This window comes from Macaca nemestrina, chromosome 11, assembly GCF_043159975.1.
Source record: "Macaca nemestrina isolate mMacNem1 chromosome 11, mMacNem.hap1, whole genome shotgun sequence".
Lineage (NCBI taxonomy): Eukaryota > Metazoa > Chordata > Mammalia > Primates > Cercopithecidae > Macaca > Macaca nemestrina.
Genome location: NC_092135.1, coordinates 133250080 through 133275711, shown reverse-complemented (window position 1 = coordinate 133275711; position 25632 = coordinate 133250080). Strand labels below are relative to the sequence as shown.

At 44.8% G+C, this 25632-nt stretch overlaps 1 long non-coding RNA gene across 2 annotated transcripts; it reads right to left on the bottom strand.

Annotated features, from left to right (window-relative positions):
* Nucleotides 1–3763: 3763 nt before the first annotated feature.
* LOC139357255 (uncharacterized) lies at nucleotides 3764–25207 on the bottom strand. Of its 2 annotated transcripts, none has more exons than XR_011610157.1 (4): nucleotides 24643–25207; nucleotides 21431–21624; nucleotides 13700–14029; nucleotides 3764–6420 (listed from the first exon to the last, which is right to left on the bottom strand). It is a non-coding gene; the product is annotated as an uncharacterized lncRNA (long non-coding RNA). The 2 variants fall into 2 exon arrangements; XR_011610156.1 differs by having other exon boundaries at nucleotides 3765–6420; nucleotides 21431–21626; nucleotides 24658–25207.
* Nucleotides 25208–25632: the final 425 nt, after the last annotated feature.

The window sequence follows — 25632 nt, the reverse complement described above, 5'->3', positions numbered from 1 at the left end:
AACCGTCTGTGACTCAGATCACAGTCGCATCTCTCTTGAGGCTTAAAGTGTTTGAGGGGTTTCAACAGCTTTTAAATTGTATTTATTTTCACACTTATGAAGCAGACATTATTCTTCCCATTTTACAGACTGGAAAGCTAAGTCTCAGGAAGGTTGAACAATTCATCCAAGGTCACAGAGCTGGAAAGTAGTAGATATTTGGATTCAGACGTACTTGACTTCTGATCTAACTTTCTTGAGCACCGTGTTTCCCAAATGTCCACCCACACACCACCTCCACCGTCCTGCCCACGTCTGCCTACTGTGAGTCTTTAGTTCAGGGTCAGGTACCTCTTTCTGGAAAGGGCCGTATTGTAAGTATTTGACATTGTGTCCCACATGGTCTCTGTAATCTATTTATCTCTTTAATTTTTACTCTTTTAAAAAGAAAAAGTATTCTTAGCTATGGGCGATACAGAAACAGGCTTCAGTCAGCTTCGGCCTGAGCCACAGTTTGCCAACCTCTGATTTAGCTTATTTTTTCTATATACAGACTTTGTAAATGAATGTTATGTATTTCTTTTCTTTCTTATTTAGCTTTATTCTAAGCAGTAGTATCTGTAAAGTCCCAGGATGGGTATGCCAGTTGTACATGTTTTTAATACACATTTCAATAAATACATGCCAGTTCTTTTTTTTTTCTTTTTCTTTTTTTTGAGATGGAGTCTCACTCTGTCGCCCAGGCTGGAGTGCAATGGTGTAATCTTGGCTCACTGCAACCTCTGCCTCCTGAGTTCAAGTGATTGTCCTGCCTCAGCTTCCTGAGTAGCTGGGATTACAGGCATATGCCTCCATGCCCAGCTAATTTTTGTATTTTTAGTAGAAACAGGGTTTCACTATGTTGGTCAGGCTGGTCTCGAACTTCTGACCTCATGATTCACCCACCTCGGCCTCCCAAAGTGCTGGGATTACAGGTGTGAGCCACCGTGCCTGGCCAATACATGCCAGTTCTTATGGAAATATTGGTTCTATATCCCCATGCTTTGGACAGCAGTACATTTGACTGCTCTGCCGTCTACCTGATATGAGTGGTCATCCCACAGGGTGGGTAGAGGCTAGGGAAAAAAAAAATTCTCTGAAAAAAAAAATTCTTTTTATCAGGCAGAGTCTTATGATTGATATGTATCTTGGTTGCAAATGTAAACCTTTCAGAGAGGCTGACAGCTGTCAGCCTAACTTGTGTGTGGTTGTTTGGTACCAGGCAGAGTCAAACTTCTGAATGATGACTGGTGGCTTAACCATCAAAGGGCCTGGCACCACAAACTGGTCATCATTGTTCTAGAGCCAAGGCAATCAAAACACAGCATTGATTCCTTCCTTCGGTCACCAAGCATCCACCAGGGCTCACCATGTCCTAGTCACTTGCTAAGTGCTGGGGATAGGATGATAACAGTTGCAATCGTGGCCTTTGCCTGGGGAAGCCAGCGGTCCTTTGGGAGACAAACAGTAATTGCTAAACCATAAGTAATGCACAACAGCAATTACTCCCTGCTCAGTGGAATAGGCATGGCATCACATGCAAGCATGAGGCAGGGGTTTGGTTTAGAGAAGTAAGGGAACTTTCTTTGGGAGTTGATAGCTGTCCTGAGATTTGGCAGGTGAGCAAGATTCACCTGAGGAAAGAGGGAGAAAAGGAGATCTGGGCAGGATGAGCAGACTATGCAAAGGCCCTGTGGTGAGAGAGCAGTGGGTAGGGGCAGAGAGGGTACAACAGAATAGTAGGATGGAGCCAGGGAGGCCAATGGGCCAAACTGTGCACGGCCAGAGGCCATGTCTAAAGCATGTGTCTTTAGCCTGCCGGTGGGATGCTGTACAGTGATTCATGCAGGTAGCTCCTGGGAGGATAGCTGCATTTCCCAAAGATCCCTCCCGTGGCAGGGGGAGACTCCTTTGGGTTAAGCATGAGGGAGTGCAGGTGGAGGAGATGGTGAAACACTGCAGTCGTCCAGGCAAGATCTGATGGAAGGCTGGAGAGGGCTGCAGCAGTGTTGGTGCGTGGAGGTGAACTTGTTACACGCTGGGAAGGGGGAAAATTGGTAGAACTAGATGAGAGGCAGACAGATGGTTCCAGGGAGAAAGGAAAGGTCACTGATGACCCCCAGGTGCCTGCTGGGGCATTCACTGAGAGGGAGAACAATTGGAAAAAAAATTTAAACACAACTTTAAGCTTTTCTTATAGAGAGAGCCAAGCTTCAAACATCTCAGCTTTCCTTCTTTGCTTTCCTTGTCTTGCTCCAGCCATGGCTCTAACTTTGACCTCTGATGAGAACCTCATCCAGGTCCAGATACCAGAGCTACCCTTGAAAGCCGTGCTCTTCTAGACCATGTGTGTGCTGCCCAGACAAGGTTTTCATAACTTGCCTGCAGATCTCTGCTGAGGTCCAGAGTGCAGTCTGCTCTCTGATGCTCAACTCTGAACCCAAATACACAGCCACAGAGCTTTTAGCTACCGCTTCAGAGACCTGGATTCACATTCGCCAAGCTCCTCAACTAACATTTCGATATGAAGAAGGGTAAATTTTGTGCATTGTGGACGTCTTTATGAAAGAAGGCATGCTAAATGTTGTATCCACAGGTATTAATTAAAAGAGCTGCACCTTTAAGAACTGATTTATCTCTTGGCAGAGGTCCTCAATAATCAAACATCAGCAGAGGAATGGTGGGAGCAGGCATATGAGTGTTACAATCAGTAGCAACACTGCACACACCCACACATGCACACACACACATGCACACACATGCATGCTGTTCTGTATCGTAGCCTATGTGATGATCAGACAGAGCATATCCTGTTGTCAAGGATGATTGCCTGAGCCCAGACAACAATGCTTTTGTTCCTGATGACTGGTGTCTGTGTGTGTGGTTCTGTTCCCATGATGAAACAATGGCGCAGAATGATAATGACATAATGCCAGAGTGTTTCTAATATTTTCAAATGATCTAGGGTGCCTTTGCTTTGTACACATGAGATGAAAGACAGGAATGTAGTAACAGAACTTTAATTTCTATGTTGAGGGACTCAATGTTGAGTGTCTGTGTCTTACTGACACCCTGTGTGTCTTACTGGCACCCTTTGAATGTAGGTGCATTGTCTTGTGTGGTTCTCATCCCTCATTGGCCCACTAGAAAAGCATTTTAGCTTCATGGAAAGAGTGTGAGCTATAGGACCTGTACACTGATCCAAGCTCCCTATCCATGGCCTGGTGGCCTTGGGCAAAATCCTCATGCTCTTTGAGTATGACAGTGTCTCCATCTGTCACATGGGCTCATGCCACCCATCTTACAGTTTGTTGAATTAGAAATGCAGCTGGGTGCAGTGCCACTTCCAGTGGTCTCATCATGATTGATCGGTTTGGGAATCAGAGACCATCTTGGAAAAGGAAAGGAAATGGGAAGGTAGCGTGTGTGTGTCTGCACACCTGCACACGGGTATGCGTAATGTGTCTTCATGAGTGTTGTATTGGAGATTTATTATATTAAAGTGTCAAGAATGGAAAGTTCAGCCAGGCACTGTGGCTCATGCCTGTAATCCCAGCACTTTGGGAGGCCAAGGCGGGTGAATCACCTGAGGTCAGAAGTTCGACCAACATGGTAAAACCCTGTCTCTACTGATAATACAAAAATTAGCTGGGCATGGTGGCAGATGCCTATAATCCCAGCTACTCAGGAGGCCGAGGCAGGAGAATCGCTTGAACCCGGGAGGTGGAGGTTGCAGTGAGCTGAGATCGCACCACCGTACTCCAACCTGGGTGACTAAGCAAGACTCCATCTCAAAAAAAAAAAAAAAAAAAAAAAGGAAAGTTTTCCAGAAATGGCTATTTGTTCCCAGAATGAGTGTTTTAGAATAAGTACAAATATATTGGTACAAAGTGGCTCTGTTGGTTTTAGTAACATTTTAGAGGAGCGGGGGAGGATGAGCTGAGTTGTAGATGATTCTCCCTCACTCTCTTTAGAAGGTGCTTTTTCCCTGAAGGACCGTGCTGGACTTGCCTAGCCCGTGAGCAGCAGTCAATTGTCCTGCCCTTGGAGCACATTTCTCCTTCCCTTCCATTTTGTGCACATTTCCGCCAACTCCCTGGAGAACTTTGGAAAGACACAAACGGTGCAAGTCAGAAGAAGTCACCAGTTCCACGTGCCTGGAAACCACGTTATGTACAATCCATGCTTCTCTTTCATCATCGCTTGAAATACAGAAGATGCCCAAGTGGTATCCTGAAAGTGAACAAATCTAGAACAAATTGCAATGAAGGAGCAAATCATGAAAATGAACAGCTTCCACCTCCACAGACTGGACTTTTGAGGATGAAAGTGCGTTGGAGCAGCTTTGAAATGAAAGACCCAGCAGAATGAACACAGCTGTATCTAATCCACTGGATTAAAGCTGAAAAGAAGTCATGTTTATAAAACAGTCTTGCCGGCATGGGCTGCTTGTGTCTCAGCATGCAGAGTCTGTTGGTTGGTGCCTGCCGCCAGGTTTCTCCCACGACCCAGCTCCCGGGGAGGCTGGGCTGGCCGGCGGAGTCCCCGCCTGGACAGAGTTGCAGTAAGTCCCAGCCAGAGCCCTGGAGCGGGGTAGGGATGGAGATGTGCCACCCAGATAGCGCAGGGGTTCCAGGAACCCGCCTATTCTCTATTTTCCCGTAAGGACGAACCAAGCATGCAAACATTCTCATGGAGCTGACACGAGCCTCAGGGGGATAAGAATTCTTGCTTTGTTTTTTAAACAGCTTTATTGAGACATAAATCACGTGCCTACAATTGACCGGTTTAAAGCATACAATTCCATGGTTTCGATACGCTGCATTATTAATTTTGGAAAATGGTGGTGATACATACATAGAGCCACATATACATATATGTGCGCGAGGCTGTTTTACACGGGGTGGTCGGGAAGGGGCGACATTTGAGCACAAGAGCAGGAAGGAGGGAATGGGCCTCGCAGGGCTCCCTGAGGGAGAAGACACGGGGGACTGACATGAGAGCTAGCTCGGGACAGAGAGTGGGCTCACGTGGCCAAAGCAAGGAAGCCGCTGTGGGGTGAGGTGGGGAGGAGGCAGAGGCTGGGTCTTCAGGGGTCCCCAGGGTCGAGTGGCAGGGTTTGGTTCTATTCTACGTGTGATGGGAAATAGCAGTTGTTGGATTCGTGTAGCAACATGGTGCCCATGGGAACCCACTGTAGGGCTGAGCAGAGAATCGGCTGCAGCCAGCCGTAGAGGTTCCTGCATCAAGTGGGCTCAATGGGGAGACTGGGAGAGGAGCAGCTGGGAGGGAGGTCAGACTCCCCAGGAGAGGAGAGGAGGAGGAGAAAAGGGGCAAAAGGAAAACGAGTAGAAGTTGGGAAGAGGAGAGATGTCAAATTCTCCAGGAAAATGGGAGAAAAAGGAGAAAAAGGCAAAAGGAAAAATGAGTAGAAACTGGGATCCACACCTCCACATCAGTCAAGGGTGGAGCATTCTTATGACGGCCTCTGACTTTATCCTAATAGTATGAGAGGCTTCTAATCAGAAGAAAATACAGGTTGAGCATGCTTCCTCTGAAAATCCAAAGTCCAAAATCCAAAACTTTGTGAGCACCAACATAATGCCACAAGAGGAAAATTTCACACCTGGCCTCGTGACAGGTCACAGTCAAAATGAAATCAAATGCACAAAATGATTAAAATATGCCATAAATTTACCTTCAGGGTATGTGTGTAAGGTGTATATAAAACATAAGTGAATTTCGTGTTTAGACTCGAGTCCCATTCCCAAGATATCACATTGTGTATGTGCAAATATTCCAAAATCCAAAACAGTTCAAAATCAGAAACACTCTGGTCTCAGGTATTTCAGATAAGGGACACTCACTCAGCCTGTACAGCATTGGGCTGCACTCTGTTTATTCAGAGTTGAGACATTTGGCCTGATTCTCTTCTGCTGTCCTTTATAAGTCACTATATAGATCTCAGTCTATGGAGTGGAGTCTAGGAGAGAACTGTCCCCCACTCCAAACGCACATCTCATCCCCAGCCTCCCCAGGCAGAACTCAAGGTGGGGTTTACACTCCATTCCCACAATTCTCACAGGTGTGAAGGATTCAGCATTAGCCTACATTTCCCTGCAGTATGCTCAGAGCTCTCCAAAGACCTGGAGATAAAAACTATCCCAAAAAAGAAGAGTTCTTCATGGGACATCACATTATAACTGAAGCCACAACCAACTCTGGGCATGCAGGTGACCCTCCCACCACCTCTGGTGAGTCACTGGCAGACCCCAGAAGCAAAGCCTGTGATGCCCAGGTGGCAACGTGGCTCCCACTGTCTCCTGTGCTTCTCTTCTTAAGAAAACACCGGTGGTCTAATTTCAGATCTGCGTTAGTTGCTTCTTGCACCGCTGTAAATACCTGAGACAGGGTAATTCATAAAGAAAAGAGGTTATATTGGCTTACAGCTCTGCAGGTTGTACAGAAAGCATAGCAGCTTCTGTTTCTGCTTCTTGGGAGGCCTCAGGAAACTAACAATCATGGTGGAAGGTGAAGGGTAAACAGGAACATCTCACAAGGCTGGAGTGGAAGGAGGAGAGGGGGGCAGGGAAATTGCCACACATTTTTAAAAGACCAGCTCTTACATGAACTCACTCACTATCATGAGAACAGCACCAAGGGAGAAATCTGCCTCCATGATCCAATCCCCTCCCACCAGGTCCCACCTCCAACATTGGGGATTACAATTTGACATGAGATTTGGGCAGGGACACAGATCCAAACCATATCAAGGTCTTTCTCCTGTTCACTCCATGAACCATGTCATTCTCATGTCATGTTCCCTAGGGCTGCTTGTCTAGGTTGTCACCTGGACCACCTTGGGCACCTGGGCACCTCATGTCAAGTCCCAGGCTCTGTTTCACTTTGTCATGTGTCAGTGGACACCTGGCTCTGCATGGCAGGTTTAGCCCAGATGCTCCCCAGTACAGAAATACTGGATTCTGGAGGACACCCCTGCACAAAGACCCGAGTCACTGGGACCAGCTACGTAGATTGCAAAGCTTATGGCAAAATGGAAACACTTTTTAGGATCAGTTTCTGAAATGTATTAAGGATTTCAAGATGGTGATGCATAACTTTGAACCAAGTGTGAGGCCTCCTACGTGCAGAGCCTTGTGTGTCTGCACGGGTCACATTTCCATGGCACTGGCCCTGAGAGCCATGTAGCATAGTTGGAAAGCAACTCTACTCCACTAAGGCAGACCAAGATCAAGGCAGATTGAGTTCCCATCAAGGAATGGAAAAGATGGTCATCCCCAACTGTGGGAGAAGCACTTGTGTTAAATGGAGATCCTAACCTCTCATTATATTTGCTTCTGGTGTTGATATTTAACTCTGTATCATGTGCACATGTCCTTTTTTCAAAAAAGAGAGAGAAAAAAGGATGAACTAATTGCTTGCGATGTTGACACCTTATTTTTGTCTTCATTTCCAGGTCTGATTATCTACAGTGACTTAGACGGCCAATTAGTTGACGAAATGAATTTGCATCCAGAGCTCAGTGCTCCATCTCTGTAGTCTCAGCAGCCAGAAATGGTAAGAAGAGAAATTTGTTGTAAAATATTCATGCTAATCCAGAACTTGGGATTTTTTAAGGCTAAATCAGGACTTTTTACCCTGAAAATGCTCAGCGACACCTTGCCACTTCTCAGTGACAATTTTGACCATCACTGCCTCCCCAAGGCAAAGTCATTCTCACAAAGGGGGTTTAGATTTTGGTCAGAAGGAGTTGGAGGCTGCAAGCCATCCGAATCTCCAAGCCTGCTTCTCCCAAGTGGCCAGCTCCCAGTGCTGTGGTCCCTGCATCCTGGCAGCAACCAGTTGGGCATCCCCACACCTTCCTGGTGGCAGCTGCCTGCTAACAGGCCAGCACTTTCACAGCACCATTCACTCAGATGTATCCATCTGGACAGACATAAGGTTGAAATGGGCCTGGCAGAGGTGGCAGGCATGCCTCAGAGCAGAAAGCTTGCACCCAAAGGTACAGCGAGCATCCAGCTTTATCCCTGCTGGCTGTGAAATCCTGGCTGGAGGCAGCTTGCTCTAATCAAGCCCCACACAATCCTTTGAGCATCGTGAGTGCTCAGTAGGGATGTATGTGGGCCAGGATGAATAGCTCAGTTAATTTAAAATATTGGACCAGGTCAAGGCCCATGTGTGATGCTCTCACCCCACAGAACACAGTATGCTGGGAACCCTTGGACAGGACTGTCAAACCTTACATATATCTTTCTTCAGAATAAAACACTGTTGTCTTCTCAAGAGTAAGCTCCTTAAGTATGGATTAATTTTTAGTTATGAATTAATTTTGGCTTTTAAAGGGTTTTTAAAAACGGTTACTTGAAATATCAATGAAATATCTTTCAAAACCCTTTGTGAGCTTGCTTAGAAATGACTATCATAGTGGTGATGACAGGAAGCCTCTTCTTATTAAAGATGCATATAAAAGGATGCCATATTTTAATGATCCGTTGAAACGTTTGCCATGCAGCTGCATTGCCGTCTGTCCTCTGTGCTTTGATTCACAGGTTCAGGCAAGAGCATCATGGAAACCATGTCCTCCATCCCAATTCACACACAGTGATGATCTCATGTTTCACCCCAGGCCAGGGTGGTGAGAGCAAGGATGCTGTTCAGCCATGGTACCCTTCCCTAGACACCAGCAACCTTCAGGGAGGTGCCTGTGTTCCTGAGATGCTTGGCTCTGAAGGGCTGCAGGGAAGAACCAGGATGGCAGTGGAACAGGGGTAAGAGGGAGAGGAAGAGGAAGAGGAGGAGGAGGAAGAGGAAGAGGAAGGAGGAAGAGGAGGTGGAGAAAAAGAGGAGGTAAAGTCGGAGATTCACTTCAGTTTTTGGCTCTCCCTGCCCTGAACATGAGTCAGTCCTAAAGCCAAGGGGTAGGGAACCCACTGACATCTGAGTCAGTTCACCCAGATGATGGTAAGAGTGTTGTTGCCACTCAGGGAGCCTTACACAGATGTGTATGAAATCCACTTTGATGTATAGCAGGAGGGAATGAACCTGGTTCTGTGCCCAGGAGAACCAGAGCACATGGCCAAGTCAGAGTATTTTCAAGGCCCCACATAGGGCAGGGGAGAACCGGGCTTCTGATACCCCATTTCTTTGTCTGGTATTTGCTTAAAATAAACACATGGAGGAGCAGATCAGGGAGCTCCAAAGGGGATGGAGAAGAATGAGTAGAAAGTAGCACCTGGTTTTCTGCATATGGCTAGCCTGCTTTCCCAACACCATTTATTAAATAGGGAATCCTTTCCCCATTGCTTGTTTTTGTCAGGTTTGTCAAGATCAGATGGTTGTAGATGTGTGCCATTATTTCTGAGGCCTCTGTTCCGTTCCATTGGTCTCTATATCTGTTTTGGTACCAGTACCATGCTGTTTTGGTTACTGTAGCCTTGTAGTATAGTTTGAAGTCAGGTAGCTTGATGCCCCCAGCTTTGTTCTTTTTGATTAGGATTGTCTTGGCTCTACGAGTCTTTTTTGGTTCCATATGAAATTTAAAGTAGCTTTTGCTAATTATGTGAAGAAAATCAATTGTAGCTTGATGGCGATAGCATTGAATCTACAGTGTACTTTGGGCAGTACAGCCATTTCTATGACATTGATTCTTCCTGTCCATGAGTATGGAATGTGTTTCCATTTGTTGGTGTCCTCTTTTATTTCCTTGAGCAGTGGTTTGTAGTTCTCCTTGAAGAGGTCCTTCACATCCCTTGTAAGTTGTATTCCTAGATATTTTATTCTCTTTGTAGCAATTGCGAATGGGAGTTCATTCATGATGGCTCTCTGTTTGTCTGTTATTGATGTATAGGAATGCTTGTGATTTTCACACATTGATTTTGTATCCTGAGACTTTGCGGAATTTTCTTCTCAGCTTAAGGAGACTTTGGGCTGAGATGATGGGATTTTCTAAATATACAATCATGTCATCTGTAGAAAGAGACAATTTGACTTCCTCTCTTCCTATTTGAATACCTTTATTTCTTTCTCTTGCCTAATTGCCCTGGCCAGAACTTCCAACACTATGTTGAATGGGAGTGGTGAGAGAGGTCATCTTTGTATTGTGCTGGTTTTCGAAGGGAACGCTTCAAACCGTTGCCCCTTCAGTATGATATTGGCTGTGGGTTTGTCATAAGTAGCTCTTATTATTTTGAGATACGCTCCATCAATACCTAGTTCATTGAGAGTTTTTAGCATGAAGGGGTGTTGAATTTTATTGAAGGCCTTCTCTGCATCTGCTGAGATAATCACATGGTTTTGGTCATTGGTTCTGTTTATGTGATGGATTACATTTATTGATCTGTGTATGTTGAACCCGCATTGCATCCCAGGGATGAAGCAGACTTGATTATTGTGGATAAGGTTTTTGATGTGCTGCTGGATTCGGTTTGCCAGTATTTTACTGAGGATTTTCACATCGATGTTCATCAGGGATATTGGCCTGAAGTTCTCTTTTTTTGTTGTGTCCCTGCCGACACGATTGAAAACCTAACTTAGTAGTATGCACTTGTAACAATAGCTGAGTGTTGGCCAATCCCAGCGGCCATACATCAAACTACTCATAGGCTGCTGAGTATTCAGACTGTGTTCAAATAAGGCAAATGCTGAGCTATAATCAATGCCATTGTTTCTGTACCTCACTTCCAGTTTCTGTATGTCACATCCCTTTTTGTGTCTATAAATTTGTTTTGACCATGAGGCACCTCTGAAGTCACTCCGAATCTCCTGTGATTCTGGAGGTTGCGCGATTTGCAAATCATTTCTTTTCTTTTTTTCTCAATTAAACTCCATTAAATTTTAAGGAAAAAAAAAAAAAGGGAAGCACCTGGGAGACCTTCTGCTCCACCCCCCATTAGCTGTGTGATTTCAGCACATTTTTCAACCTCTTTGGACCTGAGTCTCTAATCTGTCAAGTTTGAGGCAAGACTAGCTGACCCTTAAGGTTCCTTTTAGCATTTCTATGAGAGGATCCCGTGATCCCATGAATCGTTATTTTAACACGTGAGATCCAAAGAAACTCATGACAGAGAAGAATTTTAAGAGTGACTGGTTACCAAGGGAGTTTGAGGAATTTTATTCCCTGAAGGCTCCTTAAGAATGAACAGACAACTTTCCTCCTAGTCTCATTTAAGTGCAGTTTTGCCAGAAGGGAGAAGGTTGACCCTGCGGCTTCTAGATTCTGTGAACAGCTTCATCATTCTGTAATTCTGCAACCCCATCTTTTGTGGAGGGTTGATGACCACAGCTGGGAATCTCAGCTATGTCTCTTCCTTTGCAAATCTGAATTTGGCCACAGGTGCTGGCAATAAACACATCAAGAGGACTGGTCCCAGTGCTCCAAAGCCACAAGTTTCACTCCAAGGACATTATTCAGGACATGGAGATCCTCCTCCCCAGTGTGCTATTTCAGGATGAGTGACTGACCCTTGATAATGAAGCTGATCCTACAACTTATGTTATACGTTAATGTTAAAGATGCACATTTTGATTGTGTTTCTGAGCTCCTTGGCAGTTACTATGTAAATTATTTAACACCATCTTAAAAACTGACTATGGATCAAATATTAACAAGCTGAAGTCACTTTAATTATAACAGGTGATACGGTTTGAATATTTATCCCCTCCAAATCTCATGTTGAAAAATGTGATCCCCAGTGTTGGAGGTGGGGCCTGATGGGAGGGGTTATGTTGATGATGGTGAATCCCTCGTGAATGGCTTGGCGTCCTTCCCATAGGAAAGAGTGAGTTCTTGCTCTATTCATTTTTGCAAGGGTTGGTTGTAGGATAAAACCTGGCACTTCCCTCCCCTCTCTCTTCCTTCTTCTCTCCCCCGTGACACCTGCTCCTCCTTCACCTTCCATCATGAGTGGAAGCTTCCTGAAGCCCTCAGCAGAAGCAGACGCTGATGCCATGCTTCTTGTACATCCTGCTGAACTGTAACTCAAAGAAACATCTTTTTTTTAAAAAAATAAATCACCCTCCCTGTGTATTCCTTTATAGCGACAGACTAAGGCAACAGCTATATTTACTACTTTGAAAACTACTGCAAAAGAAAAAAAATCTTAGTTCAAAGATCTTAACCTTTAGGTTTTACGAGACTAGATGTTGGCATATACATCTTCTGTTAAACAACAAACCCAAATATATATTTGAGCATTCAGTGTTTTACTTGGTGAGCTTTTTTTTTTTTCCTCTTAATGCAGAAAATGTTTGCCAATTAGAAAGGTGAACCAGCATAGAGAAGCTCAGGGGGGAAATGCAGAAAATACATGTCTGAATTCCTTGCCCTCGTGAGTCACTATTCAGCCACCATATGTTGAGACTACATCTCAGATCCTCTCTGTGGAGAGACAGGGAGGAAGGCGTGGTCCTGGGACTCCAGTGACTGCATTTGGGAGGTAAGGGGGTAGGAAGTGCCACCAGCAAAGCAACTCAGGTCCATAATTTCACTGTGAGGATGGAAAAGTCCTCACATTTACCATTGACCAGCTGGATTGCTTTATGAATAATGATAAATCTGTCATGTTCTCAAGGAATCTCAACCCTCATTCCCTCTGAGCTTCCTAACTACCTTGTCTGAGAGCATTATCTTTGTCATTTAAAAGCCAGACCTTGTTGAGAGCCCAGTGCTCCTCCCTGCAAAGTCCACTAATGCACCTCACAGCACTTTTCAAAACTCCACTATAGAGAACTCATCAGAGGAAACGTCAGTTCAATGTGCACAGTGGAGGACACCAGTGCACAGGAGCACACACTCGTCATGCTAATATCATCCTTGGCCACTAGGCTTTGGATAGCTGGGGACAGCTGGAAATGGGTTATTGTAATCACACTGGGTCACAGCGTGACTTTAGAAACTAATAATACTTTAGTTTATTAAAAGTAAACTAGTTTCTAAAGTAATTAGGAACTAATTACTAATACTAATACTAATACTCCTAATTACTTTAGAAACTAATACTATTTTATTTCTACAGATGACAAGGCAGATGCCAACGTCTCCAAGTCACTAAAGGAATCAATCTGTGTTTAAAGCCAGGAGAACCAGGAGAAGCAGAACATGACTCAGAATGGAGCAGTAGTTTTCCAGAGGACAACACGTGTCCCCCTTCAGTGCCGAATTACTCAAAGCACAGGGTCATGCCCGACTTAGCTCACTCTGTGACAAATGAAAATGTTTTTGATATAAACATGTGATACTGGCAGGGCGCAGTGGCTCACACCTGTAATCCCAGGTTTACGTTTGGGGAGGCCAAGGTGGGTGGATTACCTGCAGTCAGGAGTTCAAGACCAGCCTGGCTAATATGGTGAAACCCCATCTCTACTAAAAATACAAAAATTAGCCAGGCGAGGTGGCACGTGCCTGTAATTCCAGCTACTCAGGAGGCTGAGGCAGGAGAATAGCTTGAACCTGGGAGGGGGAAGTTGCAGTGAGCCGAGATCGTGCCATTGCACTCCTGCCTGGGTGACAGAGTGAGACACCATCTCAAAAAACAAAATGAAATATTTGATAGGGTGAGGATGTGGAGCAGCAGGCACTTGTTCATTGCTGTTGGAATGCAAAATGGAACAGCCACCTTGGAAGACACCTGGCTCTTGCTTACAAAAGTAAACATAGTCTTACCACATGATCCAGCAGTCATGCTCCTTGGTGTTTACCCAAATGAGCTGAAAACTTGTGTCCACACAAACATCTGCACACAGATGTTTACAGCAGCTTTACTCCTAATGGATGAAACTTGGAAGCAACCGGGATGTCCTTCAGTAGGTGAGCAGATCGACAAACTGGTACATCCATGCAATGGACTATTATCCAGTGATAAAGAGAAATGAGCCATCAATCCGTGAAAAGCCATGGCAGAAGCTTAAACGCTTGTTACTACGTGAAAGAAGTCAGCCTGAAAAGGCCACGGACTGCATGGTTCCAACTCTGGGCCACTCTGGAAAGGCAAAACTATGGAGATAGCAAAAGGATCAGTGGTTACCAGGGGTTTGGCTGGGGGGTAGAAAGCGAGAGATTAATAGGTGGAGCACAGACGATTTTTAGGGCAGTGAAACCACTCTGTAGGATACTATGATGGTGGATGTCTGTCTTTATGCATTGATCGAAACCCACAGAATGTCCACGCACAGTGTGAAGCCCAATGTGATCTGTGGACTTTAGTTAATAATAATGTGTTACCACTGTCTCATCAGTAGTAACAAATGTAGCACCAATGCAAGACGTTAGCAGTAGAGGAAGCTGTGGGGAATGGTGCTGAGGGAGAGACAGGAACTCTGTACTTTTTGCTAAATGTTTCTATAAACCTAAAACTGCTCCAACAATAGTCTATTAATTTAAACATATTTTTAAAAGCTTATCTAAGATGTCATTGTGGGAAGAAATAAGACCATTGGTGGATTTCCTTATACTTGTTCTGGTTTTTTTTTTTCCTCTATTTTATGATTTAATTTCTTTTGGAGGATGGGGAGGAGGGTGCCATGCTTGTATTTCTGTGCTAAGGGCCTCTAAAGGTTAACAAACACGTCTGTCTCCAGCACAGCAGAAACGAAGTGGTCTTTCTTCACACATAATAACATTGCAGTGTTTCCCAAGTCCTCTAGCAAGGGCTTTTCACGAGTCTGACAGGTTATTACCAGAATACAATGGCAGGATTCATTTCTCCCTCTAAGTAATGAAAGCCCCAGATCTCCAGCAACCCCAAAGAGCTGGGGTGGAGGAGGTTAAGGCAAAGGTCATCTGGGGATTTGTCCTGATCCATGAGGACACCGTTCCTAACCCCAGGCTGCAGGCTCCCAGCAGGGGTTAGAGGAGGGATCAGCATAGAACTGGCTTTGTTATGTATTCGGGCTCAGAGTGCCAGGGCCTCTCAATCATTTCATGTGTCCCACTTCTCTTTGGAGAACATATTTTTCCATGTGAAAAATAGGTTAACGTGAACCTTGACAAGAGTCCCCTGAGAGTAGTCCCCTGACTTCAGGAGGGTGAGAAACCCACAGTGGAGGAGGAGCTTCCCCTGGAGAAGGGGAGAGAAGCCATGTCACTTGGGAGCAGAGACACCTTTCTCCTGCATCTCCAACTTCCTGAATTTCTAGTATCTGCCTTTGTCCCTCGATTCTTTTCTTATTGTGGCAAGATAAGCCTAACATAAAATTCATCATTTAACCCTCTTAAGTGTACAGTTCAGTGCTATTAAATACTCTCTTCTTGTGCAGGCATCACCATCATCCAGCCACAGAATTCTTTTGATTTAGCAAAACTGAAACTTTGTGCCTATTGAATACTAACTCCCTACTTCCTTCTCCCTCCATTCCCTGGCCATCACCTTTCCATTTTCTGTCCCTAGGAATGTGATTACTCCAGGCACCCGGTAGAAGTGGAGTCATACAGTATTCGTCCTTTTGTGACTGGCTCATTTCACTTAGCATAATGCCCGCAAGGTTCATCCATGCTGTCGTATATGACAAGATGTCCTTCCTTTTTCAAGGCTGAATAATATTCCTTTTTGTTTATAGACCACATTTTGTTTATTCATTCACCCGTTGAGGGATAATTGAGTTGCTTCCACCTTTTGGCTATTGTAGAGAACGCTGCCACGAATACAGGTGTACAAACATCTCTTCAAGACCCTGCTTTCAATGCTTTTGAATATATATACCCAGAAATAGAATTGCTAAATTGTATGGTAATTCAAATTTTTATTTTTTCAGGAACTGCCACACTGTTTCCCATAGTGGCTGTACCATTTCACATTTTCCCACCGACAATGCACAAAGGTTTGAGTATCTTCACTCTCACTGGTGTTTTCTGTTTTCTGATAGTAACCGTCCTGATGGGTGTGAGGTGTCATCTCCATGCAGCTTTGTTTTGCATTTGCCCTAATGATTAATGATGTTGAGCATCTTGGCAAATGTTTGTTGGCCATTTGTCTGTCTTCTTTGGACCTTCCTTGCTTTTAGAATGAAGAGCTGTCATTATCCTAAGCAAACGAACGCAGGCACAGAAAACCAAATACTGCAGGTTCTCACTTGTAAGTGGAAGCTAAACATAGAGTACACATGGATACAAAGAAGGAACAACAGGGGTCAGGACATACTTGTGGGTGGAGGGTGGGAGGAGGGCAAGGATTGAAAAACTACCTATCGGGTTCTATGCTTATTACCCAGGTGATAGAATACTTTGTACATCAGCCCCTGCCCCCCACCCCCCAATAGTCAATTTACTTGTATAGCAAAACTGCACAAGTACCCCTGAACCTAAAATACAAGTTAAAAAATAAAACAAAATAAAAGGAAGAGCTGGACAGGGTCCCAGGGGATCAACTTCCCAGCTCCCTCTCCAGCCTCGAGGCTGCGATATGTTGGGCTTAGTCTGGGCTGCTACAGGCCCTCAAAGTCTTCATCTTCCTCGTTGGACCACAGTCCTTCAGTTTCACGACCTCCACTTACCCGTCTTACCCCTGCCTCCAGGGACCACGTGAGGACAGGCGCTGGGTTCCGCCCACTGCACCTTCTCAGAGCCTCAAACCACTCCTGGTCCACAACACACAGCCAACAAATGAAACTGCTTGGATTTGGCCCAAGTCTTCAGCACCAGGAATCACAGTGCCGTGCTGAAAGTCAGTTCTCTATTTGAGAAAAGGGTGGCCAGCAATAAGCCCAGAAACTCCATTTTCTCTTCCTTATTCCTGTGATTGTATTTTACAGTACTTCCAGCTTTGCTTTCTCTCTCTCCCTCTCTCTGTATCTTCTGTTCAGCCCAGGATATTCTGGGCTCATGGTGCTAGAAGGGCACCTCTTTAGCTCCTCTGAAGAGTCTGGGACCATCCAGTACTTTTCGTCCACACCGCATCTTCTCTCACACCCCTGTGCCCTGCGCTGAGAGCCTCTCTTCCCATTCTTCCTGACCAGTGATTGACAAAAACCATGGGAGGATCTGGCCAATTTCCACTCACTAATGACAACTAGTCAGGTGGTAGCTAGCAGCCCAGATAACCTGAGAAAGGTGCCCTTTCTCTCTTTTTCACAGCACACTCTTATCTTTCTATATTTTCCTCTTGGAGGAGGAATGAACCCTGACCCACCACTCCCCGATTGCCAAAAAGATCCAGCTGCATTTGTGTTTAACACTCAACTCCAGGCTTAGTGACACAGTCCAGTTAAATCCAAACCCTACGTTGTCGTTCTTCTTGTGTTTTCAGAAATTACATTGAGAGACATTTGGTATGCCCAGGAAATCTCACCCACACTTTGAAGTACATTTTGTATAGACATGCTATAAGTTATCTTCACTTCTTAAAAAATCTATGGGACTGATACCTGCCTTGCAGGGTCGTTGTAAGAATTAACTTAAATCACAAATTTAATGTCCCCAGCATATTAATAGGACCGCAGTAAATATTTTTATGCAAGTCGGATTTTATTTGGTGACTCTGAAAATAACAATACCTAAAATTGAATAGCCCATTACAGTTTAATGGGGTCTTTCTCAAGCTCTACCTTATTTAATCTCCTTAGCAATCATGTGAGGCAGTTACTGTGCCACTAGAAAGAATGCTAATTGCAAATCATCTTGAGGTTAGAGATATTTCCATGTCAGACAGTGTCTGCCAGTAGAATTTTAAGCTTTTCAAGCTGATGTTCTCTTTTTACCCAGAGCAGAGATCTTGGATGATGTCGCCTGAATGAGCTTTTCCAGTGTACTTATTGCCAGAGACATCCAGCTCTCTGCATCTCTGTCTTCCCATTATCCATCTGTGTGCTAGCAAAGCTGGGTTTTGTTTGAGGTTTTGTTTGTTTGCCTCTTTCCTCCATCCTCTTCTTCCTCCCTTCTCTTTGGCAACAGCAATTTCTCCTTGGCACTCTTCTTCTCCCTACTTACATTGCCTCTTGGAGCTATGGAAAAGAACTTAGCTGACTAACCCACCATACAAATTTAGGTAGCTTATCTTTTCTTGAGAGAGAACAGAAAAATTTATTTGATCAAATGACATTCATTCACAGTTCAGATTCCTGGAGCTCACGCCTGTAATCCCAGCACTTTGGGAGGCTGAGGCAGGTGGATCATGAGGTCAGGAGATTGAGACCATCATGGCTAACATGGTGAAACCCCGTCTCTGCTAAAAATACAAAAAATTAGCTGGGCATGGTGGCAGGTGCCTGCAGTCCCAGCTACTTGGGAGGCTGAGGCAGAGAATGGTGTGAACCTAGGAAGCGGAGGTTGCAGTGAGCCAAGATTGTGCCACTGCACTCCAGCCTGGTGACAGAGGTGAGATTCCGTCTCAAAAAAAAAAAAAAGTTTGTAATAAATACAAATACTACTAGAAAATTGCAAGGTATTTTGACCAAGCTCCTACTCTGAAAGAAAATACTAGAAGTAAACAAACTTTTCAATCCTGGAGTAAGTGTGGGACAAGCAGGAGTCAAGGTGACAAGGCCTTGTCAAGGCTTCTGCAGGAAGAAATCTGTAGGTACCTGGAAACCCTGCAGAACGTTTCCGACAATATCCTTCTTTACAGGACCTTCACATTGAATTGCGGATGTATAGTCCTTGCTTTGCCAGAACAGACAAGAAAATAGTGCAAGGCTGGTCAGAGATGACTTCACTGCCTTGCGGACAAGGGAAATCGTGCAACATGGACTCAACTCAAAAAGCCTTGGAGAATTCTGGAATCCTTTGACAGAATGGAAACCTCAACTAGCAAAGTGAGCTAATGGAAGCACTGATTCTATTACTAATAGCTAATTTTAAACCCATGATTTTCAGCTCACTGGCCTCGAAATCAAATACTGAGACCAAATGTCAGAGACTATTTCACAATTTTGACTTATTATTCAAGACAAATAGCAGAAGTCTTCTCATCGAAAGCAGGATAGGTGCCTAGTACTGCCTCCTTAAGAGATGGAGGTGGGGAGGGGCAGAGGTTTGTGTTTGGCTTTGCTTCATTGTCATTGTTGTGTGTCTCTGTGTGTGTGTGTTTTAAAAGAAACTTATTCCTATCCAAGCACGCACACAGATGGACTCTAGAAAGACCACAACATAATCTTTCGCTTTATGCCCTACCTACTTTTACCCAACTCATACACCACCCACAGTTGGGTGGGGTTTTCCTGACACATCTTGTCCCTATTGCCCAATGGGCAATAGGTCTTTGATGGGCAATAGATCTGAATCTGTGATGCAGGATTTCTGGAGAGCCATCTTAGACTAAAGGAGTAAAGACAGTCTTTCCCATTGGACCATCCCTCCTCCTGTCATATCTTCCGCACAGAGCTCTATATTCTTATCTTAGCACATCTCCTCCTAAAGGTTGTTCTGTCCCTTCCTTTTCCTTGAGATAACAACAAATCACAACCTGCTAAACTTATTAAAACTACAGGCTCTCCTTTGAGAGCTGATGATAGTTTGTCCTGCCAAGCATCAGTTAAATGTTTAAGCTACATCTCTGTAAAGTAGTAGCTTGCAATTCTTTTGGGAGCATCTTAGATACAGAGAGTGCAGACAACTTAGCCCTCATATTTTTTGGGAAGTACACAGCTTGCAGAATAAGGTGCCTAAAATTTGACCTGGATTCATTCTTCCATTTGCATCCATCCGTATGAATTTTCTAGGAAGTTAGGGCTTAAAGGTGATTCATCATTCTAACTACCATGAGACCCCAGTGGGTTATGAACCACTAAACTAAAATCTTTATAAAGCATATGTTCTTCTCTATCTTTCCATTCAGGGACAATGCATCTTGGGATTCACTTTGGCAAAGCAGAGTGAACATGTCCAGGACTCCAGAACACTTAATTGATTTTTGAGTGTTAAACCCACCTTGCATACCTGAGATGCATCATACTTGGTCATGGTGTATCATCCTTTTTATATGTTGCTTGATTTGGTTTGCTAGCATTTTGTTGAAGGATTTTACATTTATATTCATAAGAAACATTGGTCTGTAGTTTTCTCTTCTTGTGATATCTTTGCATGGTTTTGGTATCAGATTGAGGTGGGATCTACTTCCAGCCTTGTTCCCCACAATTGATTTTAGATTCAGTATCTAAAATACATTCTAAATGTAAATCAAGTCTATCATGTTCTGACCCCACCTCCAATGGCTTCCCATTGCACGTACCATGCAGAGCACTCACCAAGGTCTCCAGTGCCTACCTCTTGACCTTCATGTCTTGATACCTCTCTCTTGCTCCTTTGACTGCAGCACACTGGTCTTTTTGAGGTTTTGTCAATCTGTCATGCTACTTTCCTCATTAGGGCCTCTATCCTTCCAGTTTCCATTGTCTGAAATGCCGTGAATGGCCCCTTCTGATCATGCAAGTCTGTACACAAACATCAGTTCCTTAAAGGCCTTCTCCAAAGACTGCACCTAAAATAACCTCTATTCCATGGTCACTCTTTACCCATTACCCTGCTTAATTTGTTTAAGCACTTATATTCTGATATCCCATTACTTGTTCACTTATTTATGGCTTGTCTCCCCTACTATAATGTAAATTCCATGAAAGTGTGGATTTTGTCCTATTCCATAATGGATCACCAGTACCTAAGACTGTGAGGGATGCTTGGTAAATGCTTATAAATGTTTCTTGAATGAATGAAGTGCACAAAGATTTCTGTACAAGGATAGTCATCAAAGCATTATTTATAATAGTAACATATTTACAGCTACATAAATGTCCAACAGTAGAGGAATTGCCAAATAAGTTCAAATATCCATAGAATGAAACAAGATGTAGTCATTTAAAATAATGTTTTACATTTTCTAATGACATTAAAAAATTGTATAACATAGTGTGAAAAATATGTTACATCTCCACATAATTTGAGCCTAATTATATTTTATAATTATGTACATAAAATAAAAGACAAGCATCAAAATCTTAACAGTGATGGTCTTGGGTAGAGAGTTATGGGTGATTTCAATGTTTCCTTTGTGTTTTTTGTATGTTCTAAATTTTCCCTGATATGCACACATTATTTTATGATAAAATTCTTTTAAAATTATTATTGTTCTATAACTTAAATATAGCCAATAGATATGTAGTACCTGCCTATCATTTTGGAGCATACAAATTTTCAAGTGAGAAGATAAACTTTCTCCTATGCTGAAGTATTCCTTTTAGTAATCTTTCAAGTAGAACTTTCTACAGTGGTTCTGATTATACAATGGATTGATGGTTTTCTTGTGCTTCTTTTTGCCCAAAGAGGCTGGGGACGAGGTTTGGTTTGCCCTCTTTGTAATGCCAACTGATCCCTGATGCCCACAACCCACTTAGCCCTACAGATTGCCACTCCCTGATGGGAGACCACATCCCCTGCGTCTTTCTCTATCCTGTGGAATCTACTACGCACCTCGCCCGGCTCCATGTTGATGACACTGATCACACAAAGCACAGCCCTGCCTTCACTGGCCTGTGCTCTGTGGCTTCTACTCACTCACAGCAGGACTGACAGGTGACCTTCCCCTCAGATCTCAGCGCTTCAGGAACTCCCAACAGGCAAGGTCTTCTGTAGGATGGTAGGAGCCATGCTGATGACCCTACATGCTCTTAGAAAAAAGAGGGAGCTTCATCAACACAGGGCTGGTGAGAAGAGAAGGCCCTGCCTGTATACACAGTCTTTCCTCCTCCCTTCCCTTCCCTGGTGTGGATGATGGAGCTTTCCAATTCCAGACCAGCTCTTCCTTCCCATGTGCCTGGCGCCATTGGCTGCAGTGGAGACAGCTCCCCACAGGTTGGCAGGGCTGACTGACCCTCGCATCATGAAGGACTTTATCTCTGGAGAAAGAACTATGCTCTCTCCTGCCAAAAGGTGCCAACCTGCTCTATGGGACAGCTCCAGCATCACAAGGCAACCCCCATGTGGTGGGGAATATCAACCTGTCTGCGCTATTCCGAAGACACAGAAACATTCCAAGACTTGGGCTGAACCTGAGTTTCCCAATCCAGGTTGTGGATGTAAACAGAAGCTGAAACAGCCAAGAAAATCTCACAAGCAGGGCTCGATCACTCACTCATTGGCCCAGAATATGTCCTGGCATAACTGTTGCCAGGCCCCTGGAATCCTGAAGAGTTTAAAGAATTCCAGGAGGCAGCCACATAACAGAGGTGCAGAACAAATTCCAGATCAGCCACCTCTGAAGCGATGAGGGGGCTGCTTCCAGGGCCCTCAACCCCAGCTCCCAGATGGAAAGGGGGTTTCTATGTTTTCTTCTCAGACCCCTTCCTTAAATTGTCTGTAAAACTAAAGCAGCCAAGACGTTTTCTCTTAAATGAGTTAAATAGGCTAACATTAATAATAATCACTAGGCTGGGTGCGGTAGCTCACGCCTGTAACCCCAGCACTTTGGGAGGCCGAGGTGGGTGGATCACGAGGTCAAGAGATTGAGACCAGCCTGGCCAACATGGTGAAACCCTGTCTCTACTAAAAATACAAAAATGAGCTGGGTGTGGTGGCACGCACCTGTAGTCCCAGCTACTCGGGAGGCTGAGGCAGGAGAATTGCTTGAACCCAGGAGGCAGAGGTTGCAGTGAGCCAAGATTCTGCCACTGCACTCCAGCCCAGTGACAGAGCGAGACTCCATCTCAAATCATCATCATCATCATCATCATCATCATCACTAATATTCGAGAAGCACCTTTTTCCACTAGGCATTGTGATAAGCTCTTTCTACATCCCCATCTAGCTCAGTTAGAGCCAAAGTCTTCCATTGAACCTACGAGCCCATGAGATGGTCCCTACCCCTCTGCCTTCCAACCTCCTCCCCAGTCCTTGGCATCTTCTGTCCCCAGACACATAGATCAGCTCCTCCTTCAGCGCCTTAGCAGTTGGTCTGGCCTCTGCCTCAACGCCTCCTTCCAAATTCTCAATCCACACAGCTCCCTCTCATTGCCTCTAGGCCTCCCCATGGACACCTGCTCCTTAGAGGAGCGTTTCTTGGTCTTGGGCATAAAATTGTCCCTGCCAACCCTGTTGTTCTGTGGGATATTGATCATCTTCTGACACCTAGAGGTGCTTTAGTCTTGTTTCGTTTTCACCTAGCAGGATGTGTGCCCTGGAAAGGTGAGGGTTCGTCTTTTTTTATGCCAAGTTTCTATACTTAAAACCGTAGCTGTCCAAAGAGGATACACAGAAGGCCAATAAGCACCTGAAAAGACGCTCAATGCCACTCATCATCAGAGAAATGCAAATCAAAACCACAATGAGACACTACCCCACCCACTAGGATGGCTATTATAAAACAAACAAAACAAAAACCTGAAAATAGCAAGTGTTGGCAAGGATGTAGAGAAATTCGAATCTTTGTGTGCTCTTGGTGGGACTATAAAATGTGCCACCACCATGGAAAATAATATGGATGTTCCTAAAAGAATTCAGCATGGATCCACCAAATGCCGCAATCCTACTTCGGGGTGTATGTCTGAAAGCATTGGAAGCAGGGTCTTAAAGAGGTATCTGTATACCTATGTTCACAGCAGCATTATTTATAATAGTCAGAATTTAGCAGCAGCCCAAGTACCCATCAGCAGATGAACGGCTGAGCAAGATGTGGTAAGTAAACACAATGGAATACTCTGCAACCTAAGAAAGAGGAAAATCCTGTCACATGCTGCCACATGGATGGACCTTGAGGACACTAAGCTGAGTGAAATCAGCCAGCCACAGAAAGACACACACTGTATGAGTCCACTTACATGTGCTATCTAAAGTAGTCAGGGCAGGGCGCATGGCTTCTGCCTGTTATCCCAGCACTTTGGGAGGCCGAGACAGGAGGATTGCTTGAGCCCAGGAGTTTGAGACCAGCCTGGGCAACAAAGTGAGATCCCTGCCTCTACAAAAAATGGAAAAAAAGTGGCTGGCCAATTTCCCTCATGAGAAAGGAAATGGTAACACCATAAGTGAGCAGGCCCAGAACCCGCAACCGCACTCCATTGTCCCATCAGACTTTACTCACAAAACACAAATTCAGAAAGAAAATGATCTAGAAGTTTAAGACAGTGATCCCAGAGTGTTAAACGGCAAGCAGGGGCTCTTCTGAGTCGGGACCCTGAGCAATGACCCCGATCTCATATCTATGAAGCCAGCCCTGTGTGGGGGATACTAAGAATCTCTGAAGGGTACTTGCTGGACATTAAAACTTTTCTGACCACCCCAGACTTAGCCAGAATCCTAGCCAGGGCAGGAACCTGGTCATTTGTGTCATAGAGCCCCAGTAATTCTCATGACTGGACGTATTTGGGAAGCACAGCCCACATGCCTGCTTCCTTGCTGAGGGAGTGGCAGGAAATACCACCTGTGCCTAGGCAATCATTCTGTTATGTTTGTGACCCTAACCCTTACAGTCTGATTAGACCAGGGACAGGTACGTGGCCCAAGAACAGATAACCTATAGGCTGGCTGACACCCTATTATGTAGCTTCACACAAAAAACTCTGCCAAACAGAAGCGGTGGTGATGGTCCACTCCAGTTAGAGTGGTTTTTATCAGGATTGCAAGCTGAAACTGTGAGCAGATGGAGAAAGACAGACAGACAGACAGACACACACACACACACACACACACACCCCCAGAGGGATTACATGTTGATGATACAGCAACAGGATCAGGATGAGTAGACGTCCCCTCATGAGAAGACATTCTCCAGACCTCTTGGCTGGTAGTTCAGCCGGTGGGCTCCGAGGACCCTAGGACCATTGCTCAGAGCCTAACTTGATTTGTTCTCTTGGCAAAATGGCCCAGTGTCAAGGCCATGCCACCCTTATTTCCAAGAGTTTTCTTGCCTCTTTTGCTATAACCTGAGTGAGTTTGTTCTTGCAACAGGAGAAGATCATTGCCATTTGTCAGATGAGAAAACTGAGGTTCAGGTTGCTTAGGTAACAGGCATGATGTCATAAAGATACCCTGATGCCAAAGGTCAGCGTGGGCCATCTCCTGCAAGATGGCAAAACCTAGAATGTTGATCATTGGTGGGGGTTGCAAAATGAGAGGCAGAGCAGAAAAGAGGTCCCTGAACGTCATTGGTGCTCCTACCTGAGGCCAGAAGCAGATCAATACCCTAGCTTCACCTGCATCCGGGTCAGATTGGCACAGGCTACAGGGTTCCTTCTTCTCTGACACTGTTCGCTGGCTGCAAGCCTCATCTCAGCCTCCTGGGGTGCTTAGGGATGTTATAATAGCCTGAGGCAATGACAGCTGCAGTCCTGGTGAAATAGCTGAGAAGGAATTTGCTTGTTCTCTTCTGGTGATCAAAAGAGAGAGAAGGCAGTCCCCCATGCTGAGACAATGGGTGGGGACCCATGTCGTGGCACCTCCCAAACAGGCCGAAGGGGAGAGAGCCAGCATTTTCTATGGGGCAAAGTCTTGTACACCCTTTCCTTGCTGCTCCAACTTTAATGGCCTTTATGGTTAATGCACACAGATGCCCAGGATCTTTGCAGAATTATTCGTTCTCTGCAGCTTTCCTCCTGGGGGTTGGCAGGAATTGCTTGGTTTGATTTTAATAACATTCTGAACTGTAAATGCTGTGGCCCAGGCTTCAGCGATGGGGTGGGGAG